This window comes from Oncorhynchus nerka, linkage group LG23 (assembly GCF_034236695.1).
Source record: "Oncorhynchus nerka isolate Pitt River linkage group LG23, Oner_Uvic_2.0, whole genome shotgun sequence".
Classification (NCBI taxonomy): domain Eukaryota; kingdom Metazoa; phylum Chordata; class Actinopteri; order Salmoniformes; family Salmonidae; genus Oncorhynchus; species Oncorhynchus nerka.
Genome location: NC_088418.1, coordinates 20,965,408 through 20,978,215, shown reverse-complemented (window position 1 = coordinate 20,978,215; position 12,808 = coordinate 20,965,408). Strand labels below are relative to the sequence as shown.

Here is a 12,808-nt window from a genome sequence, read left to right as displayed (position 1 = left end):
GCCAGACCATAACATGGCCCTACCACAGCCAGACCATAACATGGCCCTACCACAGCCAGACCATAACACGGCCGTACCACAGCCAGACCATAGCATGGCCCTACCACAGCCAGACCATAACATGGCCCTACCACAGCCAGACCATAACATGGCCCTACCACAGCCAGACCATAACATGGCCCTACCACAGCCAGACCATAACATGGCTCTACCACAGCCAGACCATAACACGGCTCTACCACAGCCAGACCATATCATATCATGGCCCTACCACAGCCAGACCATAACATGCCAGACCATAGCATGGCCTACCACAGCCAGACCATAACATGGCCCTACCACAGCCAGACCATAACATGGCCCTACCACAGCCAGACCATAACATGGCCCTACCACAGCCAGACCATAACATGGCCCTACCACAGCCAGACCATAATACGGCTCTACCACAGCCAGACCATATCATATCATGCCCCTATCACAGCCAGACCATAACACGGCTCTACCACAGCCAGACCATAGCATGGCCCTACCACAGCCAGATCATAACATGGCCCTACCACAGCCAGACCATATCATATCATGGCCCTACCACAGCCAGACCATAACATGGCCCTACCACAGCCAGACCATAACACGGCCCTACCACAGCCAGACCATAACATGGCTCTACCACAGCCAGACCATAACACGGCTCTACCACAGCCAGACCATAGCATGGCCCTACCACAGCCAGACCATAACATGGCCCTACCACAGCCAGACCATAACACAGCTCTACCACAGCCAGACCATAACACGGCCCTACCACAGCCAGACCATAACATGGCCCTACCACAGCCAGACCATAACATGGCTCTACCACAGCCAGACCATAACATGGCCCTACCACAGCCAGACCATAACATGGCCCTACCACAGCCAGACCATAACATGGCCCTACCACAGCCAGACCATAACACGGCCCTACCACAGCCAGACCATATCATATCATGGCCCTACCACAGCCAGACCATAACATGGCCCTACCACAGCCAGACCATAACATGGCCCTACCACAGCCAGAACATAACACGGCTCTACCACAGCCAGACCATAACACGGCCCTACCACAGACAGACAATAACATGGCCCTACCACAGCCAGACCATAACATGTCCCTACCACAGCCAGACCATAACATGGCCCTACCAAAGCCAGACCATAACATGGCCCTACCACAGCCAGACCATAACATGGCCCTACCACAGCCAGACCATAACACGGCTCTACCACAGCCAGACCATAATACGGCTCTACCACAGCCAGACCATATCATATCATGCCCCTATCACAGCCAGACCATAACACGGCTCTACCACAGCCAGACCATAGCATGGCCCTACCACAGCCAGACCATAACATGGCCCTACCACAGCCAGACCATAACATGGCCCTACCACAGCCAGACCATAACACGGCTCTACCACAGCCAGACCATATCATACCACAGCCAGACCATCATGGCCCTACCACAGCCAGACCATAACACGGCCCTACCACAGCCAGACCATAACACGGCCCTACCACAGCCAGACCATAACACGGCCCTACCACAGCCAGACCATAACATGGCTCTACCACAGCCAGACCATAACACGGCTGCCAGACCATAACATGGCCCTACCACAGCCAGACCATAACATGGCCCTACCACAGCCAGACCATAACACGGCCCTACCACAGCCAGACCATAACATGGCCCTACCACAGCCAGACCATAACATGGCCCTACCACAGCCAGACCATAACACGGCCCTACCACAGCCAGACCATAATACGGCTCTACCACAGCCAGACCATAACATATCATGGCCCTACCACAGCCAGACCATAACACGGCTCTACCACAGCCAGACCATAACACGGCTCTACCACAGCCAGACAATAACATGGCCCTACCACAGCCAGATCATAAAATGGCCCTACCACAGCCAGAACATAACATGGCCCTACCACAGCCAGACCATAACATGGCCCTACCACAGCCAGACCATAACACGGCCGTACCACAGCCAGACCATATCATATCATGGCCCTACCACAGCCAGACCATAACACGGCTCTACCACAGCCAGACCATAACATGGCCCTACCACAGCCAGAACATAACATGGCCCTACCACAGCCAGACCATAACATGGCCCTACCACAGCCAGACCATAACATGGCCCTACCACAGCCAGACCATATCATACATGGCACAGCCAGACCATAATACGGCTCTATAAACATGGCCCTACCACAGCCAGACCATAACATAGGCCCTACCACAGCCAGACCATAACATGGCCCTACCACAGCCAGACCATAACATGGCCCTACCACAGCCAGACCATAACATGGCCCTACCACAGCCAGACCATAACATGGCCCTACCACAGCCAGAACATAACACAGCTCTACCACAGCCAGACCATAACATGGCCCTACCACAGCCAGAACATAACACAGCTCTACCACAGCCAGACCATAACATGGCCCTACCACAGCCAGACCATAACATGGCCCTACCACAGCCAGACCATAACATGGCCCTACCACAGCCAGACCATAACATGGCCCTACCACAGCCAGAACATAACACAGCCAGACCATAACATGGCCCTACCACAGCCAGACCATAACACGGCCCTACCACAGCCAGACCATATCATATCATGGCCCTACCACAGCCAGACCATAACATGGCCCTACCACAGCCAGACCATAACATGGCCCTACCACAGCCAGAACATAACACGGCTCTACCACAGCCAGACCATAACACGGCCCTACCACAGACAGACAATAACATGGCCCTACCACAGCCAGACCATAACATGTCCCTACCACAGCCAGACCATAACATGGCCCTACCAAAGCCAGACCATAACATGGCCCTACCACAGCCAGACCATAACATGGCCCTACCACAGCCAGACCATAACACGGCTCTACCACAGCCAGACCATAATACGGCTCTACCACAGCCAGACCATATCATATCATGCCCCTATCACAGCCAGACCATAACACGGCTCTACCACAGCCAGACCATAGCACAGCCAGACCATAACATGGCCCTACCACAGCCAGACCATAACATGGCCCTACCACAGCCAGACCATAACACGGCTCTACCACAGCCAGACCATAATACGGCTCTACCACAGCCAGACCATATCATATCATGGCCCTACCACAGCCAGACCATAACACGGCCCTACCACAGCCAGACCATAACACGGCCCTACCACAGCCAGACCATAACACGGCCCTACCACAGCCAGACCATAACATGGCTCTACCACAGCCAGACCATAACACGGCTCTACCACAGCCAGACCATAACATGGCCCTACCACAGACAGACAATAACATGGCCCTACCACAGCCAGACCATAACACGGCCCTACCACAGCCAGACCATAACATGGCTCTACCACAGCCAGACCATAACACGGCTCTACCACAGCCAGACCATAGCATGGCCCTACCACAGCCAGATCATAACATGGCCCTACCACAGCCAGACCATAAAACGGCTCTACCACAGCCAGACCATAATACGGCTCTACCACAGCCAGACCATAACATATCATGGCCCTACCACAGCCAGACCATAACACGGCTCTACCACAGCCAGACCATAACACGGCTCTACCACAGCCAGACATAACAGCCAGACCATAACACGGCCGTACCACAGCCAGACCATATCATATCATGGCCCTACCACAGCCAGACCATAACACGGCTCTACCACAGCCAGACCATAGCATGGCCCTACCACAGCCAGATCATAACATGGCCCTACCACAGCCAGACCATAACATGGCCCTACCACAGCCAGACCATAACACGGCCCTACCACAGCCAGACCATATCATATCATGGCTCTACCACAGCCAGACCATAATACGGCTCTACCACAGCCAGACCATATCATATCATGCCCCTATCACAGCCAGACCATAACACGGCTCTACCACAGCCAGACCATAGCATGGCCCTACCACAGCCAGACCATAACATGGCCCTACCACAGCCAGACCATAACATGGCCCTACCACAGCCAGACCATAACATGGCTCTACCACAGCCAGACCATAACACGGCTCTACCACAGCCAGACCATAGCATGGCCCTACCACAGCCAGACCATAACATGGCCCTACCACAGCCAGAACATAACACAGCTCTACCACAGCCAGACCATAACACGGCCCTACCACAGACAGACAATAACATGGCCCTACCACAGCCAGACCATAACACGGCTCTACCACAGCCAGACCATAACATGGCCCTACCACAGCCAGAACATAACATGGCCCTACCACAGCCAGACCATAACATGGCCCTACCACAGCCAGACCATAACACGGCCCTACCACAGCCAGACCATATCATATCATGGCCCTACCACAGCCAGACCATAACATGGCCCTACCACAGCCAGACCATAACATGGCCCTACCACAGCCAGAACATAACACGGCTCTACCACAGCCAGACCATAACACGGCCCTACCACAGACAGACAATAACATGGCCCTACCACAGCCAGACCATAACATGTCCCTACCACAGCCAGACCATAACATGGCCCTACCAAAGCCAGACCATAACATGGCCCTACCACAGCCAGACCATAACATGGCCCTACCACAGCCAGACCATAACACGGCTCTACCACAGCCAGACCATAATACGGCTCTACCACAGCCAGACCATATCATATCATGGCCCTATCACAGCCAGACCATAACACGGCTCTACCACAGCCAGACCATAGCATGGCCCTACCACAGCCAGACCATAACATGGCCCTACCACAGCCAGACCATAACATGGCCCTACCACAGCCAGACCATAACATGGCCCTACCACAGCCAGACCATAACATGGCCCTACCACAGCCAGACCATAACACGGCTCTACCACAGCCAGACCATAATACGGCTCTACCACAGCCAGACCATATCATATCATGGCCCTATCACAGCCAGACCATAACATGGCCCTACCACAGCCAGACCATAACATGGCTCTACCACAGCCAGACCATAACATGGCCCAATCACAACCAGACCATAACATGGCCCAACCACAGCCAGACCATAGACACAGATTACAGTCTGATCAAAGCAAGACCATTGAGACAGACCATGACAGACCACAACCAGAACATACAGTTAGTTAGACCTTACAGCCAATCTACAGACAAGGGCCACTGACCACAACCAGACCAGTCAGGCTACAACAAGACCATAGCTAGACCATAGAAATACCACAACTAGACCACAACCAGACCAATCAGACTACAACCAGACCATAGCTAGACCATAGAAATACCACAACTAGACCACAACCAGACCAGTCAGACTACAACCAGACCATAGCTAGACCATAGAAATACCACAACTAGACCACAACCAGACCATAGCTAGACTATAGAAATACCCCAACCAAATCACAACCAGATCAGCCCCACCTCAGCCAGATATACACTCTTCCCTCTCATCAGCTTTTTAAAAAACACAGCATCTTGTACAAGGGAAATTACAGCTTTGAGACTGTATCAAAATGTGGGTCAATGTCTGTCAAGATGACCTCAACTAAAGTGTATGATTGAGTATTCCGATGGAAAGCTGGCTATAAAAAAAAATAGATGAAGACATTTCCAGAGAAATTAAGCAAGCCATCATAGTGAAAACATAATTAAGTGCTCTGGGAGATGGATGGCATTTGTCATAGAGGCAATTAAAAAATGTAAGCTGGATCAAAAAAATGAAAACAAAACGGTAATTGGGGTTGGGTTAAATGCAGAAGGCACATTTCAGTTGAAGGCATTCAGTTGTACAACTGTCTAGGTACCCCCCTTTCCCCTTCCCTTTAAATTCAACCGGTGACATTCTTCCTGCAATAGTACGGTACCTCTTCGTTGAAAGACGTTTTTCAAGAAAAGAAAGCCCTAGATATCCGGGGATTTACAAACTGATATCAAACGAACATCAAAGGGATTCTGAAGTTGTAGATTAGTGGAATTTGATCAACACAACTTCAAAAGCATCACATTGATTCGGAGTCAACAATCCTCTCCCGGCTGTATTAGAAAATAGCTTATATATCACCAAAGCTGCAGCTACTTCCGATATACGACGCAAAACCTCTGACGTACTCTAAACTAAAAAACAAAGTAATCATAAGTAATCAGTGTCAAAACCCAGAGGGGTGCAAGGCATCATCCAACAGGCTCGTCCTAATTTCCCCTTTCAAATCCTCTGATGTCACAACAAAATATGAGCTAATTGCACGAGATGAATATATCCTATACTATTTGCATTTTGCCCTGACATGTCTGCTAGCTTACAACCTCATCCATATTCATGGTTGCCCCAGTCACGTGAGAAATGGACTGGCAGAAGGCTAACTGTGCCATTTAAGAAGGCGAGACCTCGGCTAGTGCTCAATATGGTTTTTAATAGTCCGTTAACTACTCAAGGTCAGTCCAGGTTAAAAGGGAAGTTACTAAAGTGTTTCAATTCCCCTTTAAGGTTGATGTGCCTTGTAGCCGCATACTTCTCTCCCTGGGCGGCAGAGCAGAGGATTTGGGCTCCACTACACTCTGAGCATCCAGCCCCTCTCGCTCTCCTTGGTTATGCAAAAGACAGATAATCTTGGTGCATGCAGCTTTGCAAGAAGGTCTGCTTCGCAGCCGAGCTGACTGCCTGGCTCATTCCAGCATCCCTCATCCAGTCCACTGATGCAGAATGTGTCAATTATAGCACAGCAGGAATGGAAGGATCGTACCTGGCTGGTCCTGTGCCGGTGTGTCCTTTGCAGAGGCTCTACATTGTAGTGGAGTGTGTGTCCCAGTGTGTGTGAGGTGTGTGTGTGTAAGTGTGTGTATCGAGTGCCAGTGAAGAGCAACGGAGGAGTGCACAGTGCAGTGCCGGAGATTGGAGGCAGGCAGGGTTTCTGACTGTGCTGCTGAGACTGTGTGTGTGTGTGTGTGTGTGTGTGTGTGTGTGTGTGTGTGTGTGTGTGTGTGTGTGTGTGTGTGTGTGTGTGTGTGTGTGTGTGTGTGCGCATGTGTGTGTGTGTGTGTGTCTGAGAGTATAATCCTTTCACCGTCTTCAGGGACAAGCTGCAAATGAGCTGGTCTCCCTTTTCTCTCTTCTAGCTCTCTTCTCTCTCTCTTCTCTCACTGTATCTCAGACTCGCACATGAGCCTCCAGCACAATGATCCTCCCATGCTGCCACCTTTCGCCTGATAACACAGGATGAGGCGAGCTGTCTTTTCCTGTCTCTATTAATGACTACGACGATATCCATCATTCGCTCTCTCTCTCTCTCACACTTTTCTCTTCATAGCAACTCGGTGGCCGCCTCGCTGTCGGTGCTGCAGCGTCTTGTGTATCTGGTGTACGCGATTAGACACCCACTCTACTGTGGGATTTACACATGCATGTTGTTTACACATCCACTGATCCACTCCAAGGGGATGCGAACACGTCCGTTTAATTGGGGATGTTTAGATATTCTAATAATTCCTGTAGTTTGTAAATGTATAATTGTGAAAGTGATGTTTACTTCCCATTCACACACTGTTGGTGAGAACATATTTGGGGGGGGATGTTGGTTTACTGTGAACATTGTGTTCGTCATGGTTGCAACTCAAATATAACGCTAATAGATTCAATAACGGTATTTGCTCACCCACTATTGTGGTTGGGAGGATTCTTTTTTTAAATAGTTGATGATACACCAGCACATCCAATTTGTGGTTCATCATGATTGTGGGGGAGTGATAGAGCCTGGAGTTAAAACGTAATCAAACTGGCAGAAGGCATTAGCACCGTGCCAATCAAAGGCTACATCATTTTCATCAGACGAGATCATTAAGCAAGGTAGATCGAGACCATAGATAACGCTGCTCTGCTGTATTTGGCCCCACGTTCTGCTTTAAGGAGAAAGTGTGGGCAGTAATGACATCCCCTATTGTGCTAAAACCAGATTACCATTGATGTAAGGAGCAGTAAAGGAGCAGCCCAACTGGGATGATTAGTGTGGACTTAGTGGGATTCAGGCTGGAACGGCAGAAATATGGAGGGACTGAACACTGGAGGCTGTGGGACTGTTGTGGATGGGCAGGGTGAAGAATGAGCTTCTGCAGTGTGTGTGTGTGTGTGTGTGTGTGTGTGTGTGTGTGAAAACCCAAGTCAGCACAATCTAATCAGCAAGCACTTTATTTATCTACTACTGTACCTTCAGGTTGTTTTTTTTTACCTCATGGAGAGATTCCTGATGGGAGATTGCCATTGTCATTTAGCAGACGCTCTTACTCAGAGCGACTTGCAGGCACAAATAGGGTTAAGTGCCTTGCTCAAGGGCACAATGACATCTTTCTTTTACCTAGTCGGCTTGGGGATTCGAACTGGCGACCTTTCAGTTACTGGCCCAATGCTCTTAACGGCCATGCCACCCAATAATGAACCAATGCCTAAAGACATGAAAAGATAAGGAATTGAAATGATACATGCTATGTCCGCTTGTGGTGCAGGACAAAACAATTCATTTCACCGTCAGATATCAGGTTTCAGAGGGACAGAGTGTATAATCAAGAAATTAGCAGTTACTCATCCACACAATGTAATTTAGATTTCATTCAAGACATAGTTAAATCACCAAGCTCGCATCTGAGCAAACAAACGTGGGGAAAGCCCACATCTGTCACATACAAAATGCAGGAGAGGGAACCCTTGAAGACAGACGCCTATTTCTGAACACCAGCCTTGGCCCAATGTCACACCCAGTGTGAAAACAACCCCTAGCCCCCTGTGTCATGGCTGTGAAAGGAACTGGAACTATATAGGCAATAGGCTTAACCTTCCAGTGAACTTATATTACTGGACCTTCGGCCATATAGCTATCGACCCTATAGCTTACACCTTGGGAATGGATTTGGGGAAATCAGTATGGGAATTCCTTACTGTCGTATCCCCAGGTATTTAGCTAAGAACCTTTTTTACCAGTCAAAATGTCCCTCCTGATTGTAAAGAACCCGTTATCTCACTTGATGGCTACAGTATAACTTACTTGAAACCTGGTCACTAGGAGTAACTGGTTTTCGAGCCTGTACTTCAATCTCATCTCTCCTACAGTTGACTGGCCTAATGAGTACTCAAAGTCATCTCACCTGCTGTGTACTTGGTTTAAATAAGCTCTTTCAGGTTTCAGCCTCTATGCCTTTCCCAGTGCTCTCTGCATCTCTGTGTGTCTCCTTGCCGTCTCGCCCACTGTCAACATGCTAGATCAAATGACGAATGAAAACCAACATTTAGTTCAGCTCCGTTTTCCCGTTTCCAAAGACTGCTATTTCCGTGTGACAGACTCTTTCCTGTATCCCTTTTCTTCCTTAGTTAGTCAATCATACGTTCTGTGTATCTGATGTTTGTCTCCCCCCCCCCCCAAGGCTTTTTCACGTCACTGAGAAGAGTGAGCTCAACTCATTCAGTCGCTACACATGAAGATTTCAGGCTTTTAAGGCAAGTCTGAGAAAAACGAACAGTGCTGAGAAAACCTCCTTCACTCTGCAGAGCTCAAAGAAATGATCTAAATACAAACATACGACCCATGTCAGCCATTTATGGCACAACACAAGGCAATGTGTTCATTCAGTAAAAATATCAACTCATGTATGAAGTTTTACATACACCCTAGCCAAATAGATTTAAACTCAGTTTTTCACAATTGTTGACATTTAATCCAAGTTAATATTCCCTGTTTTAGGTCAGTTACAATCACCAATTTATTTTAAGAATGTGAAATGGCAGAATAATAGTAGAGAGAATGATTTATTTCAGCTTTTATTTCTTTCATCACATTCCCAGTGTGTCAGAAGTTTACATACACTCAATTAGTATTTGGTAGCATTGCCTTTAAATTGTTTAACTTGGGTTAAACGTTTAGGGTAGCCGTCCACAAGCTTCCCACAATAATTTGGGTGAATTTTGGCCCATTCCTCCTGACAGAGCTGGTGTAACTGAGTCAGGTTTGTAGGCCTCCTTGCTCGCACAAGCTTTTTCAGTTCTGCCCACACATTTTCTATTGGATTGAGGTCAGGCTTTGTGATGTCCTTAAGCCATTTTGCCACAACTTTGGAAGTATGCTTGGGATCATTGTCCATTAGGAAGACGTTTGCGACCAAGCTTTAACTTCCTGACTGATGTCTTGAGATGTTGCTTCAATATATCCACATAATTTTCCATCCTCATGATGCCATCTATTTTGTGAAGTGCGCTAGTCCCTCCTGCAGCAAAGCACCCCCATAACATGATGCTGCCACCCCCGTGCTTCACGGTTGGGATGGTGTTCTTCGGCTTGCAAGCCTCCCCCTTTTTCCTCCAAACATAATGATGGTCATTATGGCCAAACAGTTCTATTTTTGTTTCATCAGACCAGAGGACATTTCTCCAAAAAGTACGATCTTTGTCCCCATGTGCAATTGCAAACCGTAGTCTGTCTTTTTTATGGAGGTTTTGGAGCAGTGGCTTTCAGGTTATGTTGATATATGACTCGTTTTACTGTGGATATAAATACTTTTGTACCTGTTTCCTCCAAGGTCCTTTGTTGTTCTTCTGGAATTGATTTGTACTTTTCGAAACAAAGTACATTCATCTCTAGGAGACAGAACAAGTCTCCTTCCTGAGCAGTATGACAGCTGCGTGGTCCCATGGTGTTTATACTTGCGTACTATTGTTTGGAAATTGCTCCCAAGGATGAACAGGTCTACAATTTAGTTTTCTGAGGTCTTGGCTGATTTCTTTTGATTTTCCCATGATGTCAAGCAAAGAGGCACTGAGTTTGAAGATAGGCCTTGAAATACATCCACAGGTACACCTCCAATTTACTCAAATGATGGCAATCAGCCTATCAGAAGCTTCTAAAGCCATGACATCATTTTCTGGAATTTTCTGGCACAGTCAACTTAGTGTATGTAAACTTCCGCCCCACTGGAATTGTGATACAGTGAATTATAAGTGAAATAATCTGTCTGTAAACATTTGTTGGTAAAATTACTTGTGTCACGCACAAAGTAGATGTCCTAACCGAATTGCCAAAACTGTAGTTTGTTAACAAGAAATGTGTGGAGTGGTTGAAAAACGAGTTTTAATGACTCCAACCTAAGTGTATTTAAACTTCAGATGTCAACTGTGTATACTCATAAATGTACCTCAGGCCAGCCTCCAATTTATATATCAATATCAAATTGTATATAAAGTGAGGGCCACCTTGATGTACATTAATAACAATCAGTAATATCAATCGAATGTCACTGTGGGGATAATGTCAACACCATGGCCATGGAGCACAGCGTGTGCATCCCATATCCTCTTCAGGTCTCTCTCGCTCTCTCTCTAACCGTATATATATATATGTATATGTCTCTCATCACATTAATATCATTAACACATTTTAGTCCCCATTTGCCTGTAAAATGCCCCTTCAAACCACCATAATATTATATCAATAACCATTTTTAAAGAACACAACGGAAAGTCCAAGCCCCTGACATCCTACCTGCAACACACATGCAACAACATTTCAAATTCCACACGTCAATGTTGTGCATTTAGACATTTATCAATAACCATCATATGGAGGCGAGAAAACATACTCACTGATAAGACTTCATTCAAACCAGTCAATGAAACATTGGCATATCAACGAGAACATGAACATACCAAAGAAAACACTCCCAAATCAGCATCCATCCCCCGGGTCAAAGGATCAAAGAGAACTTCCAGCCGCAGCATTTGAGAGAAAGGCACTCAAGTAAAAATCAAAAATACCTGCAGTAACTACAGTATGCACGGAGATAGAGTTGACATGCCTGGGGATGAAGAATTTCCCATTCTGCACCACGACAGTCACACTTCTCCACCGTCCTGTACTGTGTTAGTACTGGATCTCAGCTCCTTTCACTCTGTTTTCTGTTCTCCTCATAGTATTTATTCTTCTATTAAGTCGTCTTTCTTTTCCTTCTTTCTTCTTCTGCTTCTCTCTTCATTCTTCTGTTTTCTCTGCATCCATGTTTTTGTCTCCGTTCCAGTTTTTCTGGTACAACCACACTGCACGGGGGAGAGTGTTTTCGGGTTGGTGTGAGTATGTCTGTTCTGTGGTGGGTTGGCAGGGGTCTGTCTGTCTGTCTGTCTGTCTGTCTGTCTGTCTGTCTGTCTGTCTGTCTGTCTGTCTGTCTGTCTGTCTGTCTGTCTGTCTGTCTGTCTGTCTGTCTGTCTGTCTGTCTGTCTGTCTGTCTGTCTGTCTGTCTGTGTATGTGAAATCCAGCATGCTACAGTGCAGGAGAGCCTTTACCCATGTCTTTGCATGTCCACTGAATAAACTAATGTTTTATTAATGTAAACCCCTCCCCCGAAACACTCCTCTTAAAGGCACAGTGTCCTAAAAAAAAAATCTGTGGCTTTGATCTCTGGTCCAAATGACCATGGATGCTATATTTAATCTAGGCATGTTATTTCATTGGATACTATTCAGGATGTTTAACTTGTAGAGGATTCATGTCTTTGGACGCGTTCCTCTGCCCAGGCGTTGCTGACGCATGCCAGATCTTACAATGCCTGGGTAGTTATTTTAGATATCAGCTAGAGCTAGACACATCATATGTAATCTGTCAGTCGATGCCACAGTCAATGACGTGGCACGCCACCATTAGTTAGGCATGCAACGTCTGAGCAGGGGAACGCAACCTTTATGTATG

The 12,808-nt window shown here is 47.5% G+C and overlaps 1 protein-coding gene across 1 annotated transcript in view; it reads right to left on the bottom strand.

Annotated features, from left to right (window-relative positions):
• LOC115106441 (SRC kinase signaling inhibitor 1-like) overlaps positions 1–12,358 on the bottom strand; it is a 75,403-nt gene extending 63,045 nt beyond the window's left edge. The window contains exon 1 of the mRNA XM_065007933.1: positions 11,883–12,358. The gene's annotated coding sequence lies outside the window, so the exon portion shown is untranslated. The remainder of the gene's footprint in view (positions 1–11,882) is intronic.
• Between the last annotated feature and the right edge of the window lie 450 nt (positions 12,359–12,808).